Here is an 18,167-nt window from a genome sequence, read left to right as displayed (position 1 = left end):
AGGAACCATCATCCCGAGTAGGAGAGTCTTCATCACCCACTTGGCCTCCATCCTTCTTATTCTGGAGTTGTGAAGGAGCTCTTCGAGTGAGTCTTTCAGGGATCCACAGGGGGTTTTCTTCCTCCTGTGGAAAAACACACACAGCTCCCCTGGATCTTATAAGAATAGGATCCGGGCCTTTCCAGAGATCAGTCAAGACATCTTTCCATTTTACCATTTCTTTTGGCCTATCAGGCTCTAAACTGTGGCGATCAGCCGCAGTGTGGCCTTGGGCATCACAGTTCAAGAAATTAAGGGTAAAAAGTGCCATGGATACAGCAACTCTTGGTACCGAGGGTAGAACATCCTCAATACTCCCCTTTTGTTTAATCAGATATGATTTGAGTGTACGATGGGCACGTTCCACAATGCCCTGTCCTTGAGGGTTATAAGGTAGGCCAGTTAGATGGGTAACATCCATTTGCCGACAAAACTGTCGGAATTTTTGAGAGGTATATGCTGGTCCATTGTCTGTTTTTAAAATTCTGGGTTTTCCCCAAGCACTCCAGGCCTCAAGGCAATGTTGAATCACATATGAGGCCTTTTCCCCTGTTAGGGGTGTGGCAAACATTACGCCAGAACAGGTGTCAACAGAAACATGAACATATTGAAGCCTTCCAAAAGAGGGAATATGAGTAACATCCATCTGCCACATCTGCAATGGTCTAATGCCACGTGGGTTTATTCCCATGTGGGGAGTAGGTAAGAATTCGCAGCAATTCTGGCATTGAGTAACAATTTCCCTAGCCTCTTTCCTGGATAGAGCAAAACGACGGCGCAAGGTCTCAGCCGTCACATGAAAGCGCTTATGGAATTCTTTTGCTGCTTGTGCATGGGTAGACAAGGCAGCGGCCACCAGCTTTGTAGCCTTGTCCGCTAAGTCATTCCCTAAGGACATGGGACCTGGGAGTCCAGAATGTGCTCGGACATGGGTAATGAAAACAGGAAATCTCCTATTTAACAAGGCAGCTTGTATCTTCTGAAAGATGTTAGCAACTCTGCTGGAGGATCTTATTATTCCAGCTATCTCAAGGAGATTAACTGCATTAACCACATAAGAGGAATCTGATACAATATTGAGGGGTCCTGGAAAAGCCTCAAGAACCTCCAGTACTATCAGACATTCTACAACTTGAGGTGAAGTTTCATTATATTGTTTAGATATAACCCTATCCTTGACCACATAAGCTCCCATACCAGTTTTTGATCCATCAGTGTACACCACAGTCCCATCTGGGAGTGGGTCTTTAGCTGTCACTTGTGGAAACACTATAGCCTGGTTTAGGGCAAACTGTAAAATTGGATGCTTTGGAAAATGATTATCAATTTGTCCTGAAAAGGAAGTAACTAAAACTGCCCAATCACTAGATGTGGCTGCCAAGGTCTGAACTTGTGCAGCAGTATAAGGCACAATCAAGGAATCAGGATCCCTGCCAAAATGTGTAACAGCTGCTTTTATTCCGCGAGCGCTGAGCTGTGCAACAGCATCAGGGTACCAGTCAATAATCTTAGCAGGGGAAGCATTTGGATGAATCCAAAGTAATGGTCCATGTTGCCACAGGACTGCAGTTGGCAATTGAGCTGTCTTAAAAACACACAGATTAAAAGGTAGTGACTCCTCAATTCGTTGTAATTGTGCTTCCTGTAAGGCCTCTTCCACCATCTGTAAGGCTCGGTGGGCGGCAGGGGTAAATTTTCTGGGTGAGGAGATATGAGGCTCACCCTCCAGGAGATCGAAGAGGGGTTTTAGATCAGCAGATGGAATTTTTAAAAAGGGCCTCAACCAATTTATATCTCCCAGAAGTTTCTGAAAATCATTTAATGTTTGTAAGTGGTCTTTGCGAATTTCTATTTTCTGAGGAACTATATTTTTGGGAGTAATCTTTGAGCCCAAAAAGAGGCCTGTATCTGCAATTTGAACCTTTTCTGAGGCAATCTCTAATCCCCACTGTTTTAATTCAGCCACCAGCATGGGAAAAGCCTTTTGTAAAACATCTAACTCTTTGTGACAAATAAGAATATCGTCCATATAATGGATAACGATTAAAGATGTAAATTGCTTCCTAATTGGCTCCAAAGCCTCCTGCACATATAGCTGACATATTGTTGGGCTATTGGCCATGCCTTGCGGCAGTACCTTCCACTGAAATCTCTTGTCTGGTTCCATATGATTAAGAGAAGGGATAGTGAAGGCAAACCTTGGTCTATCCCGTGGGTAAAGTGGAATAGAGAAGAAACAATCCTTAATATCTATAATAATAAGCTTCCAATCTTGAGGAAGTGCAGAAAGCAAAGGAAGGCCTCTTTGAACAGGGCCAAAAAGATGCATCTGATTGTTAATGGCCCGCAGGTCGTGGAGTAATCTCCACTTCCCAGATTTCTTCTTAATAACAAAAATTGGTGTATTCCATGGGGAGGTAGAAGGCTCTAGATGCCCCAGCCGTTCCTGTTCTTGCACTAATCTTGTGACAGCCTCTAATTTTTCAGAGGATAGAGGCCATTGAGAGACCCATAACGGCTCCTCTGTTTTCCATGGTATGGGTCGTGAAGCCTCAACGGCCCCTAAATAAAACCCAGTCCTTTTCTACCCCGATTTCCGTGTTGTGTAATGGGTTTTATTCTGCCTTGTTCTTGCCTACCCAAGCCTCTACCATTTGTATACCCCATCTTTGCCATAATGGCTGATGCCTGGGGGAGTATTCATTAGTTAGGGTCATGCCCATGGCTTGTAACACATCTCGTCCCCATAAATTTACAGGGAGTGGCAACACATAGGGGGTAAAACATCCCTGTTTGCCCTCAGCATCCCGCCAGGTTAAGGCTGAGGCACTGATGGCAGGAGAGGACTGGTATCCAAGACCTTGTAGAGAATGAGATGAAACAACAGTGGGCCAAGACTTCGGCCACCAATGGAGTGAAATAATGCTTTTGTCTGCTCCCGAATCCATTATCCCTTCAAATTCTTTTCCATTAATTAACAATTTTATTGTAGGTCTCTCATTTAGGGGTATAGCCAGATAGGCTGAATCACTTCCAGAAGATCCCATAGCCCTTTTTTGTAAAGTGTAGGTTTCTCCATCCCCGAGGGAGGGCAGCAACACCAGTTGTGCAATTCTATCTCCCTGCTTTATAGAAAATACACCCCGAGGGCTAGAACAGAGAACTTGAATCTCCTCTTTATGATATGGGTCAACAATCCCAGGATATATAATGAGTCCCTGTAAAGTTAAGGAGCCACGGCCCAGAATAAGCCCAATGGTGGCAGGGGGCAAAGGTCCAGGGGAATGGACTGGGACCGGTTGAACATTCATTTGGGGCATGAGTAAGAAGTCGGAGGCGGCACGCAAGTCCATTCCGGAGGTTCCTCGGAAACCTCTACTTCCTCTTGATTGCTTTTCTGAAATTGGTTCCCATATTTCTGAGGGCCCTGGGACCATGGGCCCCGTGACCCGTTTTTGATTGGGGTACCTTGGATTCTTCAATAGGGGGCAGAAGCCTCCCTTTTACATCCCGGACTGACCTGCATTCGCTAGCCCTATGATAACCTTTACCACAACGATGGCAAAGCTTCGATTCTCTTGTTCTTTCAGGGGCTTGACAATCTTTCTTAAGGTGCCCCATTCTCCCACAATTAAAACAAGCTTTTCGATTAGATAAATCTCTATACCTGTGCGTTTGTAAAATGGCGGCAGCTAGTCCTGCATTGGTTAGGGGTCCCCCAGCTCCCTGCACACTCTGAGCCAATCTTGTAAACCTTTGCTTTTGCGAGGGCGATAGCCGCTCGACATTCCTGGGTTGCTTGTTCATAGACAAGTTGCTCAATCAGGGGCATAGCTTGTTCTGAATCACCAAAGATGCGACTGGCGGCCTCTGTCATTCTGGCCACAAAGTCTGAAAATGGCTCTTGGGGTCCTTGGACAATCTTTGTAAGGTGTCCACTGGACTCTCCCCTTTTTGTGAGGGCCTTCCATGCTTTAATAGCGGCGGCCGACACCTGACCATAGACGCCCCAGATGTAGTTGGTTTGATTAAGGGCATGTTGACCCTGACCTGTCAGCATTTCAAATGTCCACTGCCTCTGATTCTCATCTTCAGCCGTGGCATTAACTCTAGCTTGTGCCTGGGCTGCATCATACCAGAGAGCCTTCCATTCCATGTATTGTCCCATGTTGGGAAGCACTGCTTTCACTGTCGTTTGCCAGTCAGTGGGAGTCATGGCAAAATTAGCAAGCCTTTCCACCTGTAATGTGGTAAAGTTAGCATTGACCCCATAATTACGAACAGATTCGGCCAATTCTTTAATTTGATTGTAATCTACGGGGGTATGTACTCTTCCGCCTTCCACATTCTCGAATACTGGAAAAGCCATTTGTATTTTTCTCCGTTCCTCTAAAGGTAAAAAGGAGTCAGTACCAGTATTCAGCCGAAGCTCATATGGCGGAGGCGCTGAGAGGCGTGAGCCCGCCGGATTTATAGGCGGTGGCCTCACATTCATTTTTGTTTTCAGTGGCCGGTGTCTATCAGGGTGATATCTTTTTCCTCATACCGTGCCACCTCCTCCTCTAGACCACCTTCTTCGCTAGAATCCAGAGTGTCAGAATCAGAATTATCTAGCTCCAAGGCTTCTAGCTCTACTGCAGGGTATAGACTAGATTCTGGCTTTTTCTTTTTCTTAGATTTGTTAAGGGGTGAATGATAACTCCCTTCTTTCTCTCCCCCTTTCTTAACTTCCTGGGGAGGGCCTTTTTTCTTAGACATGTCTTTTCTTTTGCGAGCTCCCATTCTCTCACTCCGTTCAGTTTCTGACATGCTATCCTGAACTTCCTCTAAGGTTCCCTGACTTTCTATTATAGCAGGGTGACAGGCCTCATCCTCCAAGCAGTTTTTAACTAGCTTCCAAATGGCTTTGGTACCTAAGCAGAGATCTCCTTCTGCATGCTTCCTGTCTAGTTCTTTACCTAGCTTGTTCCATGAGGCCACAGTGAGGGACCCGGAACAAGCATACCATGGTGCCACTCTATCTACCTCCTTCACAAAATTTTGAAGTGTTCGTGGTGCAATTTTAAGATCTCTTTGTTTTAGCACAGTCTGTAAGGCTGTAACCACTGACTGTGACGACCCCATCGCGCTGACAGCTTATCTAAAAACGCGCTCAACTCCGTTACCAGACTGACAGCACCAGACTGACAGCACCAGACTGACAGCACCAGACTGACAGCGCCAGATGGACAGCGCCAGATGGACAGCGCCAGACGGACAGCGCCAGACGGACAGCGCCAGACGGACAGCGCCAGATGGACAGCGCCGTTCTGTCAGCACCAGCCACGATGAAGGAGAAGGACAAACAGGACTAGCACCAAAGCCTCCACTGACCCGTCCCACGGTGATGACAAACTAAGGCCAAAGTCGAGAAAAGGGTTGTTCAGGATAAAGCATACCTCTCTGAACCTACGTCCCTGCAGTTCTGAATCCGCCCCGTTTTCCGAGGGGTCTCCCGCGGCGCCGGCGATGTTGAAGAGTTCCCGGGTTTCGGCACCAGATGTCCCGCGCTACCGTCTCGCCAGCAAGAACGACGCAGAACACTCGGATCCTTCTGCAGTAAAGCTTTAATGCATCTTGAGAGATAGATGATCAGCTTCTTAGAGGAGACCCCAAGCTAAGAAACCCAGCCCCTTATATAAGCCTAGGAGCTCCGAGTGAGATGTGTAGAGCCGGGATTGGTGGTTTGCACATCACCCCAGATGACGTCACGGGAGAGGCACAGTTTAAACGGTTAACTCCAACTGACAGCGACAGTTAACTCCAACTGACAGCGACAGTTAACTCCAACTGACAGCGACAGTTAACTCCAACTGACAGCGACAGTTAACTCCAACTGACAGCGACAGTTAACTCCAACTGACAGTGGATGTCAGCGCCATCTTCTAACGGCAATAGCGATAGCGAGGGCGGCTCCTCACACAGGATGATTTTTTTCCACTTTCATACATTTATCTGAAAATTTCATTATTTCATTTTTTAAGGCCAATAATAAAAGTCTTTATTTCACTATCAGTATTTCTAACAGTTTTCCTTGTGATGATTTCATTTTTTAATGGCTGAGTAATACTCCATTCACAGTGTAAATGGTACATTTAATTTAATTTACTCCATTTTATAATTTTTTATCTATTGAGGGACATCTAGGTTGTTTCTAATTTCTGGCTATTATGAATAGTAGCTTGGAACTCTTGATTCTTGGTATTCCCAAGATTCTGTTACTGGAGAAAATGAACAATGGGAAACTATAAGAGGTTTGGGAAAACTTTAAGTATTTCTGGAAATAAGAAAGTATTATTTTAGTAGTCTACCTTTTCGTGTAGTACCATATCCTATCATGCTGCATCAGCAGTGCAGATAAATGCTTGTTTCTGTCCTTAGAGATAAAATAATCATTCTGCTAACACAAACCAGGATATGCTTTAAAAGCCCAAAATACAAAACAGCTGATGCAGAAAAAATGAGCCCAAATAGAGACTCTTATTGGCCATGTGTGTTATTTATAGCTCACACAACAAATCACTTGGATTCGATCAACTGAAAATTTATCCAAAGTGATTGAGAAACAATTGCCACTTTTCAATGCACTTCTGCAGTCACCTGGGTATTCTGAAAGGGACACTTATACTGAAGGATGGAAAGTTACCTGTTCAGCTAGGTTTGTATCACAGCCATTTATTATAGTTGTCTGTTAGGATAAAGAAGTAACACTGCGTAAAGTTAGCTCAAGAAACATAAGAGATGGCTCAGTGATTAAGAGCACTCACTACTCTTCCAGAGGATCCCAGTTTGATACCCAGCCCCCACATGGCATTTCACAACCATCTGTCACTCCAGTTCCATGGGACCTGACACCCTCTTCTGGCTTCTATGGGCACGTGTCACATGCATCATGCAGGACATACATCCTGCAGAAACACTCATACACATTAGAAAATCAAATAAAAGAAGAAAATGAAACATCAGGCATAGACAGAAACGTTGACTCACACTTGTTATCTCCGTACTATGGGGACAGAAGAAAGATGACAAGTTTAAGGACACACGGGCTACACAATGAGACCATCTTCCTTTCTCAATAAGAGGAGAAGGAAGAAGGGAGGCAGGTATAAAAGAGTGAAGAAAGGAAATAAAGAGAAAAGAGAAGGAAAGGAACATCAGGGTGCAGAGCAAACTTGGCTACTAGAGTTCTACACATGTGGCCTTATCCAACCTCACTAACCTTTCCTGCTTTCTTCATGGGCATATGAAGTGGAGAAATACAATTTGTGGAAGCACTTTAAAAACTACACATCCTTCTTCAACTGCTGTCTTCAAAATCTTAAGTTATCGATCTCCTAGCATGGCAGACTCAACTGGAGAGCAGAATAAACGCCTGCATGTCTTTTACTATTTGTTCACAGACCCTGTTCCCAACACTTCCAAATGGGTGCCTGATGTAACAAAGAATCATCAGTTCTATCAAAAGGGGGAGCAGGAGGAGAGGAGAGGAGGAACTGGGATTGGAATGTAAAAAATATATTTAACAATTCATAATGGTACTTAATACATTATATACTTATTTCTTCTACATTATGGGTTTAAGCTCTGCTCCTAAAGGCCTTATGGCCATAAGACCCAAGTTCAGCTCCTAGTACCCATGCCAGGTAGCCCACAGCTGTCTGTAATGCCAGCTCTTGCCTTTGAGGGCATCTTTACTGTCATGCTCACCTGCAGACACACACACACACACACACACACACACAACTAAAAATAATAAACATAAATCAGAATAGTATACCAGTAAGACAGTGTCTCATGACGGATGGGGGCACTCTAAGGAGGAGTCCCAAAATGCAGTTATTTTTGTAAACTAAAGTGATCAACATTGAAGTTTTCTGGAAGAATTGAGCCAAACTTCAAAGAATGGGTAGACTTAGGTGGGAGTGGAAAGCACCCAAAAGGCCTGTACCATGAATCACACCTGCATTCAATTCCACATGCTGAAGTACCCAGTTCAGTGTTTCCTGAAGAATGTTCTGTAATGGTGAGTGTCTTAAAGTTTCTGTTGCTGCAAAAAGACACCATGACATGGTAAGCCTTATAAAGGAAAACATTTAATTTGGGCTGGCTTATAGTTTCAGAGGTTTAGTGCATTATTGTCATGGCAGGAAGCATGGTAGCATGCAGGCAGACATGGTGCTGGAGAAGGAGCTGAGAGTTCTACATCTTGTCCCACAGGCAGCAGAAGGAGACTGACACACAAGACCTAGCTTGAGTATGTGAGACCGCAAAACCCACCCCTACAGCGACATACTTCCTTCAACAAGGCCACATCTCCAATAATGCCACTCCCTATGAGTCTATGGGACCATTTTCATTCAGACCACCAGAGTGAGCTTATTCTACCTGTATAGTCTAATATGGTACTCGTAAGTCTCATGCAGCCTTTGCCTCATTACTGTGATGAAGGGAATGGAAATTTCATTTTAGTTTATGTCACCTTAACCACAAGGGACTGGAGAGATATCTCTGCAGTTAAGAGCACATATTATGATTGCAGGGGTCCTAGGTGTGATTGCCAGCACCAACGTGGTGGCCACATCCATCAGTAACTCCAGTTCCAGAGAATTCAAGACCTTCCTCTGACTCCCATGAGTAGTCAGCATGCCTGTGGCACACAGATATGCATGCAGACAAAACGCTCATAAAATAAAACATAAGTAGCTACATGTAGTGAGTGACACTCATTTGGAAGTGCAGGTCTTATAAATATCTGGCCTCACGGGAAAGAGCCAATTCATGCAAGGCTGTGAGTTCCTTCCAAGTTCCTCTCCTAAGTCTATACCAAAGTAAGGCGGTGCAGAAATGTGATTCCTCAGAGGAATCTTGTAGCACCAAAGTGACCAGGAGCAAGCTCATACTTTTTAGTCATACAAGTACCCCCATATTTTCCAAAATCGAACTGGTAAAACATAGGCCCCATCTAGAACACTAACATCAAGCAAACACAAAAAGCCAGCCAGAACCCGTGCCCACCAGAGATTCAAGCACAATGCTTGCCTAGCAACTAACCTCCATGCCCAGAAACATGCTTTGGTACTGAAAGTGCCATTCTTCCTCCCCCCGCCCCCACCCCCCAGCTACTCACAACACAAGAGAACAATCACTATTCTCATATCCACACTTTATCCAAGAAGCTGCATCAGAGAAAAGGGCCAGTCTTATATAACTGCCTGAGGAGTTAAGGCCAGGAAATTTCCTTTATGCATTTCTGTGCTGCATAAATTTTAGTAAATAGAATGGCAGGCAGATCTGCCCTGAAAGCACCTACATCAAAATTTAGCCGCTTTTGTCTCTTCACTCATTCCTGCCTGCCCTGAAATACCAAAGTTGATCGAATGCAGCACCATAAGTTTTAAAGTCATTTCTTAAATGCCCACAATAATAACAAACAGTGATCTCATATATGGCTTTAAATCATCTTTAATGGTAACATACACCTGGTAAAGAATGCCAGTCTGTGCTACCTGAAAATGTATCAAAAAAAGAAGAATACAATAAAATTCTAAAGTACAAAATACAGCATGGAAATTGACCGTTTCCCCTTCCTGTCCCCTCAGCCAACTAATTGGTTTTCCAGAAGCAATCTATACGGCTAATGAATTGAACATCCTTCCCCAACAGCCTGTGGAATAACAAGTGTATTAACAGCTATCTTTAGACACTCAGCATCCTCCCTTCAAAGAAACAGAAAGCAGGGAGGGAAGGGAGAGGAAAGAAAGAGATGAGAATGTCAGTGTGCTCTTCCAGAGCCAAGTGCATCATGGTGTTATTTGGATCTTGTTTACATGCTCATAATTTTGGCTTCAAGTAAAGTAAGCCGCTCCCCCTATACAAAATGTCCTTTTAACCATTAAATATCCAGTACCAAAATGTGAAAAAGGAACTCAGCATAGGTGTCTAAAGCCTGCTGACAAAAATACATGAAAAACAGGTAAGCCAATATCGACAGCCTTTGGAGCTGGAGTCATTTAAATATAAAGAATTATACTAGGTATACAGGTAACAATGCATATTGGGCCTCATCTGCAATTTAAAAAACATTCAAATTAGAGTAACTTAAAGATACCAAAATACACCTTCCAGGACCAATAGAAAGAATCAAATGAGCTGGGTGGTGGTGGCACACGCCTTTAATCCCATCACTCAGGGAGGCAGGGGCTGAGGCAGTTCAATGTGAGTTTGAAGCCAGCCTGGTCTATAAAGTGAGTTCCAGGACAACCAGCACTACACATAGAAAACCTGTCTCAAAAACACCAAAAAAGGAATCAAATGATAAAAAGCAACATTGTGCAGAATGTATGGAAGTCTACAGTGCTGGTGGGTGGTTCTAATAAACCTTGGCCTTTCTGATTAAGTCATCTGAAAATAGGATGAGATATGGTTTGAGCTGGGAGCTCTCACTTGTAGAGGATAATACAAGCAAACCTTAAAAGAAATAAATTAAAGGCTTTGTATAATGTCATCCCTGAAAACATATATAAGTAACATTACACAGACTGAACAGGTTATACTTAGAAATATATATTTATATACATATATGCATGAAATAACAGTCATAAAAGAGGTCATGAATTTGAAGGAGGGCAGGTTGGTATATATGAGAGGGTTTTGAGGTAGGAAAAGTGTCCTGCTAGTTTTATGTCATCTTGACCCAAGCTAAGGTCATCTGAGAAAAGGGAGTCTCAATTTAAAGAAAATACCTCCATAATATAGGGCTGTACGCAAGCCTGATGGAGTAGGGCCCAGCCCATTATGGGTGGCGTCATCCCTGGGCTTATAGTCCTGGGTTCTGTAAGAAAGCAGGCTGACTGAAGTGGACTTTCCCTGTAATCAGATTGAGGACTACTTAAATTTTCATCATAGAAAATTAGGAATCAATCTACCTCAAGACCCAGCACATACCCAAATGATGCACATTCATACCACAAGCACATTTGCTTAACTATATTCATAGCACCATTATTCTTAATAGCCAGAACCTGGAAACAATCTAGATGCCCCTCAACATAAGAATGGATAAAAAAATATGTGGTACATTTACACAATGGAGTATTACTCGGCAGTTAAAACCAATGACATCTTGAAATTTTCAGGCAAATGTATGGAACTAGAAAAAAACTATTCTGAGTGAGGTAACCCAGACCCAGAAAGACAAACATCATATGTACTCACTCGTAAGTGGATATTAGACATAAATAAAAGGATAACCAGGCTACAGTCCCCAACCCCTGAGAAGCTAAGTAACAAGGAAGACCCTAAGAGAAACATGCATGGATGCCTCTTGGAAGGGTAAATAAATAAGATCTCTCGAGTAAATAGGGAGCATGGGGAAGGGGTGAATGGAAGGGGGAGGAGAACATGGGCGTGGGGTGCTTGAGTTGGGGGAGGGACAGAGAGGGAAAACAAGGAAAGAGATATCTTGATAAAGAGAGCCATTTTGGGGCTAGGGAGAAACCTAGTGCTAGAGAAATTCTCAGGAGTCCACAAGGATGACCTCAGGTAAGACCCCAAGCAATAGTGAAGAGGGTACCTGAACTGCCCTTCCCCTGTAATAAGATTGATGACCACCTTAATTGTCATCATAGAGCCTTCATCCAGTAACTGATGGAAACAACTCCCAGAGTCCAGTTGAAGAGAGGGAGGAGCAATAATATGAGCAAAGGGGTCAAGACCATAATGGGGACACCCACTAAGACAGCTAACCCGAGCTAGTGGAAGCTCACTGACTCTGAACTGGCAGCTGGGGAACCTGTATAGCACTGAACTAGGTCCCTGAATTAAGTTGACAGTGGATGGCTTGGGCAGTCTGTGTGGCCACTGACAGTGGGACCAGGATCTACCCCTAATGCATGAACTGACTTTTTGGAGCCCATTTCGTATGGAGAGATACCTTGCTCAGTCTAGACACAGTGGGGAAGACCTTAGTTCTGCCTTAATGTGGTGATGCGATGGACTTGACTCCCCATGGGAGGCCTTACCCTCTCTGAGGAGCAGATGAGCCTTACCCTCTGTGAGGGCAGGATGGGAAGAAGGTGAGAGGAACAGGAGGAGGGGAGCGAAGGGGAACTGGGGTTGGTATGTAAAAAATATTTTTAAAAAGAAAGCAGGTTGAGCAAGCCATGAGAAGCAAGCCAGAAAGCAGCACTCCTCCATGGCCTCTGCATCAGTTCCTGCCTCCAGGTTGCTGTCCCTGTTTGAGTTCCTATCCCGGCCTCCTTTGATGATGAACAGTGCTACAGAAATATAAGTCAAATCAACCCTTTTCTCCCCAACTTGCTTTTTGGTCATGGTGTTTCATCACAGCAATAGAAACCCTAAGATCAAAGGGATGGAGAAGTGTAATTATGTTATAATCTCAAAAAATAAAACAAACCATAATAAAAATAAATAAATAAAATAAAACAAGCAAATAAATATTATTTTTGTTGTTTTTTTCGAGACAGGGTTTCTCTGTATTGTTTTGGAGGCTGTCCTGGAACTCACTCTGTAGACCAGGCTGGCCTCAAATTAACAGAGATCTGCCTGCCTCTGCCTCCTGAGTGCTGGGATTAAAGGTGTGTGCCACCAACACCCAGCTATAAATATTAATTTTAAAAATTGTAATGTTCAGAGTGGGGATTAGAAGAGGGACTGGGGACCCTGGGGGGCAGGGGAGGAGGGAAGGGAGAGGAAGCTGGGATTGACATGTGAAGGAACTTTGTTTCTAATTTAAATTTTTTAAAAAATGGAAAAAATTGTAATGTTCATAGACTCTTTCTTCAGGGTCTAACCTGGTAAATGGATGGAATTAGAAAAGACAATATTGAATAATCTAACCCAATCCATAAAGACAAACATCGTATGTTCTTTCTCATTGGAGGCTCCTAAGCTACAAATCTTCAGAAGTGAGCACATACTCTGTAGTAACTACAGAAACTAGGACCATTGCCTGGGTCAGGCGTATGGGGGAGCATTAGAGAGGGGATATCAGGGTACAAGTGATCTGACTGGGAAAATGGAAAAGAAATTGCCTAACTAGGGAGGGTGAAGCACATAAATATAGAATAAATAGAGAAGGAAGGGGATAAAATAAGAGTAAGAATGTCTGGGAAAGTCATAAGGAATCTCACTATTCACCTAAAAAACACTATAAAACATGTAAACCTATATATAAATATACATATATCGTTTAAATGAAATTTTCACATCTGGGCTGGCAATGTTCCCTCCAATAGCCAAAGACCACGTATAACAAAAAACACTAACACCAACACCAACAACAGATATAAGAAGTCCTGTTGAGTCGTAGGAAAGAGTTTCCCAAGAGACTCTCAAAACTTTTACATGTTATTGGTATTGCCTTTGGTTGCCCCCCCAAGTGGAAAGTAAGTCCCTGTTGCTAAAGACACAGCACATTTCAGACTCAGGGCCCAAAAGCCCATGAACTGGAACTGATCTGAATGTCTCCTTTCTAGGACTAGTTTTCATGGTACCAGAAGGTGTCATGGAAGCTTCCAAAGAAGGGAAGAAACCAATAGCCCTACCCAAATATGATACCAACACAACTAACATGGTGTAAGTAACCCTAACGGTGCATTAGTGGCATAAAGGATTTGATCATAACCAACAACGCTCTAATTGGACTTAATACACACTTAACAAGAGGGAAATCACGCCTAGTACTAGAAACCTACTCAGTTATCCAGGGCTAGTAAACTCATGGCTCTTAGAAGGGAGCTTATAACTGCCACTTTACTAAATCACCATAACCCCTAAGTACATTCTAAATAATTTGTCCTAATAGCAACAGATAAGTGCAGTCCTCACCCCTCATCAAGGAAATTTCTCATTGAAACAGAAGCTGTTACAGAAAACCACAATTAATCAAAACACAGAGTTATGCAGCTCAGTACCAATATATACAGCTACAAAACAACTCCTGTATCTAATGCTTAGAGAACACTGTAAAAGAGGGAACAGAAAGATTATAACAGTCAGAGGATCAGGGAGGTTTTTTTGTAAGACTGTGCCTCCTAGTAATGTCAGAAGCTACACCCATGAAGTCTTGCATCATGACTCTCTATGCATGAGCTGTACAATGACAATGCCAATGGACATGCATGCTAACATGGACAAGGATAGCCCATGGGGCTTCAATTCTAGACAGAGAAATACAGGCAATTAAGGAATGCTGAGAGGAAGAGAATTAGTCTTCCCCAGGGATGAATGACCAACTGATTACCTAATACCAAATGATAGGAACTAAAAATATGCTAAAATTATACAGACTGAACAGGTTGTGTTTATGTATTTAGGTGTGTGTGTGTGTGTGTGTGTGTGTGTAACAACAATTAGTGAAAAAAGAATTTGAAGGAGTGGAGAAAGATATATGGAAGAGTTAGCAGGGGGAAAGGAAAGGGATATGATGCAATTATATTATAGTCTCAAAAAATAAAAATAAATAACAAAACTATATAGTGTTTAAAAAATAAATAAGGGCCAGCAAGATGACTCAACAAGTAAAAACGCTTTTTTAAGGCCTAAATTTGGTACCCATAACCCATGCTGTAAAGACAGAAGCAAATCACAAAGATTGTTCTCTGAACTATGCATGCAACACTGTACCACAGGCCTATCTGGATTCAGAAGTGCACACACATGCACATGAAATAAAAAAAACGTGTTTGGATGAATAAATAACTAAAAACAAGAGCTGGAGAGATACGTCAGCCAGGAAAGTACTTGAGGACCAGAGTCATGTAAAAGCTAGGCATTCTTACTGTGGCTGATTCCTGGAACTTTCTGGCCAGCTACCATTGTCTAATTGATGAGCCTCAGGCCCCAGTAAGAGACACTGTCTCAAAAACCAAGGTGAACAGCTCCTAAAGAATAACATCTGAGGTTGACATCTGTCCTGTACAAACACACACAGACACAGACACACACACACACACACACACACACACACACACACACACTGTGACACACCTGTACACATATGAACAAGCATTAAATAAATAAATTTAGCTAGGCAATGGTAGTGTACACCTTTAATCTCAGTACTGTAGAGGCAGAGGTAGGTAGATCTCCGAGTTCAAGGCTAACCAAGTTTATAGAGAAAGTTCCAGGACAGCCAAAGATACACAGAGAAACACTGTCCAAAAAACAAAAACAGACAAAAATACTAAGACTTCTTGAAGAAGAAGAATCATAATTATCATCAGTATCATACCTTAAGCAAGTTCTAATATTAATCTGAAGCGAATGAGATTACAGAAAATGTTTCATCTGCTCCTGAGGTAAGAGACAGAAGTTTTGATTGTACAAATGCTTTCTTCAAAGAGCTGGGTTACCTTGCATGATCTCCAAACTATCCTCCTAAATTCTAAGGTAGAAAAAGTAACCAGCTCTTACTGATATTCATGCCAGGGGGCACTAAATATGCAGCCTCTCTGCTTCTGTGACATAGCATACTCATTAGTGACATCCATAACGTATACCATTTGTCCCTTTACAGGACTTTGCACATAGAATGTGAATGTTTATCGCAGATGTAATTGTGACTGTTTCCTATTGAAAAGACGACCTGCTCTTATCATCCCTTTATGATGCAGTTTCCAGTAACACTTTCTTCATAAAGGAATCGCTCTAGGTTAAATCACTTATACTACAGATAAGCACATCCCACATTACGGTCTTCTGAGTTTACATTATCAGATAAAATGAAGACAACAGGAAACGTCTGGCCTTATTTCTTGGTCATAACAGCACAGTGTGGAACACTTTACATTTTGCTAGAATGCCATTTAGATGATAGCCAGGTTATTCCTTTCCAAGAGCTTCAAATCATGTTTACAGAAGGAATAGCCTGCAGCCAATACATATTATTCCCAATTTAAGATTCGACAAGCATATAAACTGCCAAGACAGGTACGTACTAGATACATGCTCCAAAAGGTTAGAGGAAGTGCAGCAGAGACAGACAAACTCAGGTGATAATGAGGCCACACCAATAAAACAGACCATTCTTTGTGAGCACTTTGTTTAATGTGAATGAATACCCTTGTCATCCCTGGGAAACTGTGCACCAACGGACTCCCCCTTGATCCATGAAAGGAACAAGGAAGTATTCAGGATTCCCAAAGGTTAGCTAACCCATAGCCAGTACACTGCTTCAGGCTGTGCCTAACACAGGATGAATCAGTACCTATGATTGAAGGGGACTTACTTAATTGCTGGCCACAGCTGTTGAGCTTGGTTAAAGGGTTGTTGCTAAACTGAAGCTGAAAATCTGCATTGCTAAAGCCCAGCAGCCATGTCTTCGCCAAGCCATAACTTTGCACTGTGTGACTTGTCAGCTCTGCAATACATGACACTCCCTTGACAGGCCACTTATATCCAGGGATGTTATCAGAGAAGAGCTCCACTCTCATACATAACGGCAAGAAATAAATTTGACATTTACATCCCAGGTATCAGAAGAAGTAAGTGAGCACTCACTGGGTTAGAACAAGAGCTTTTTTTCAACACAACAAATGGCATGAACAGTGATGTAGATCAGCAGCAGTTCTCAACCTGTGGTCCCAATCCTTTTAGGGGTCAAATGATCCTTTCACAGGGGTCACCTGAGACCATCAGAAAACACAGATATTTACATCACAATCGATAACAGCAGCAAAATTACATTTATGAAGTACCAATGAAAATAATTGTATGGTTGGGGGTCGCCACAACATGAAGAACTGTATTAAAGGGTCACAGCATTAGGAAGGGTGAGAACCACTGTGTAGACCATCAACATGAGGAACTGTATTAAAGGGTCACAGCGTTAGGAAGGGTGAGAACCACTGTCTAGACCATCAACATGAGGAACTGTATTAAAGGGTCACAGCATTAGGAAGGTTGAGAACCACTGATGTAGACTATCCTGCTACCATGCCTTCAAATCCCACCACTACAATGCAACAAGATATTACAAGTGAGGGATGCTGCACTCTGGTTGATGAATCTGGAGTAGAAGGAAAGATTCTTTGGGCAATGACCAAACAAACCAGTAACCCTCGACCTGGGAAGTGAGCAGTTAAACAATAGTTACACTGTGATAACTGGGCCTATTTAGTTGTCTATGGGATGTTCTTCAATAGCATGGTAAGCCTTAAATTTCAAGCAAGACACTAAGAATGTGACAGGTTGCTCAAGGTCCCACTTGTATAGTCTCTCCCAGTAGACACACATGCTTGGCTGAAACAATTCAAGATTTTTCCTACCTACCCTGGGATGCTGCACTCTGGTTGATGAATCTGGTGTAGAAGGAAAGATTCTTTGGGCAATGACCAAACAAACCAGTAACCCTCGACCTGAGAAGTGAGCAGTTAAACAATAGTTACACTGTGATAACTGGGTCTATTTAGTTGTCTATGGGATGTTCTTCAATAGCATGGTAAGCCTTAAATTTCAAGCAAGACACTAAGAATGTGACAGGTTGCTCAAGGTCCCACTTGTATAGTCTCTCCCAGTAGACACACATGCTTGGCTGAAACAATTCAAGATTTTTCCTACCTACCTTTCTTGCTTTCCCTCCCTTGCAGACGGATTAGGTTTGCATATAGGTTCCGCCTGGCTCCCTACTGATTTCCAAGATAGGATAAATAATGAAGCATTTTCTCTAAATTTGTCAAATGCAAATGGACTAGACATTGTTGATATACTTATTGCCATATATGTTGCATATACTTATATATAGTTTTTCTTATATAGTTGTAGCCTTCTCTTTTTGTATTAGACAAAAAAGAGGGAATTGTGGCAATATATTATTTATGATTACCTACAGCTTACCTGAAGATCAGAAAAGCAAAGCAGCTGGCCACTAGCTCTTACCTCTACCTCAGCTCAGACCAAAGAGGTGATCCTCAGACTGCTCCCAACTTCACTGCTCCTCAGATCCACTCAGACTACCATGTTCTCCTCAACATGGCTAGAGACTACTCTCAGAGTGAATGCCACCCTATCCTCAAATGTGGCTGGAGAATGAATGAGACCCTTTTCCTGTCTTAAATACCTCCCTA

Source organism: Mesocricetus auratus, unplaced genomic scaffold (assembly GCF_017639785.1).
Source record: "Mesocricetus auratus isolate SY011 unplaced genomic scaffold, BCM_Maur_2.0 Super-Scaffold_100003, whole genome shotgun sequence".
Lineage (NCBI taxonomy): Eukaryota > Metazoa > Chordata > Mammalia > Rodentia > Cricetidae > Mesocricetus > Mesocricetus auratus.
This window is presented reverse-complemented; position numbering follows the sequence as displayed.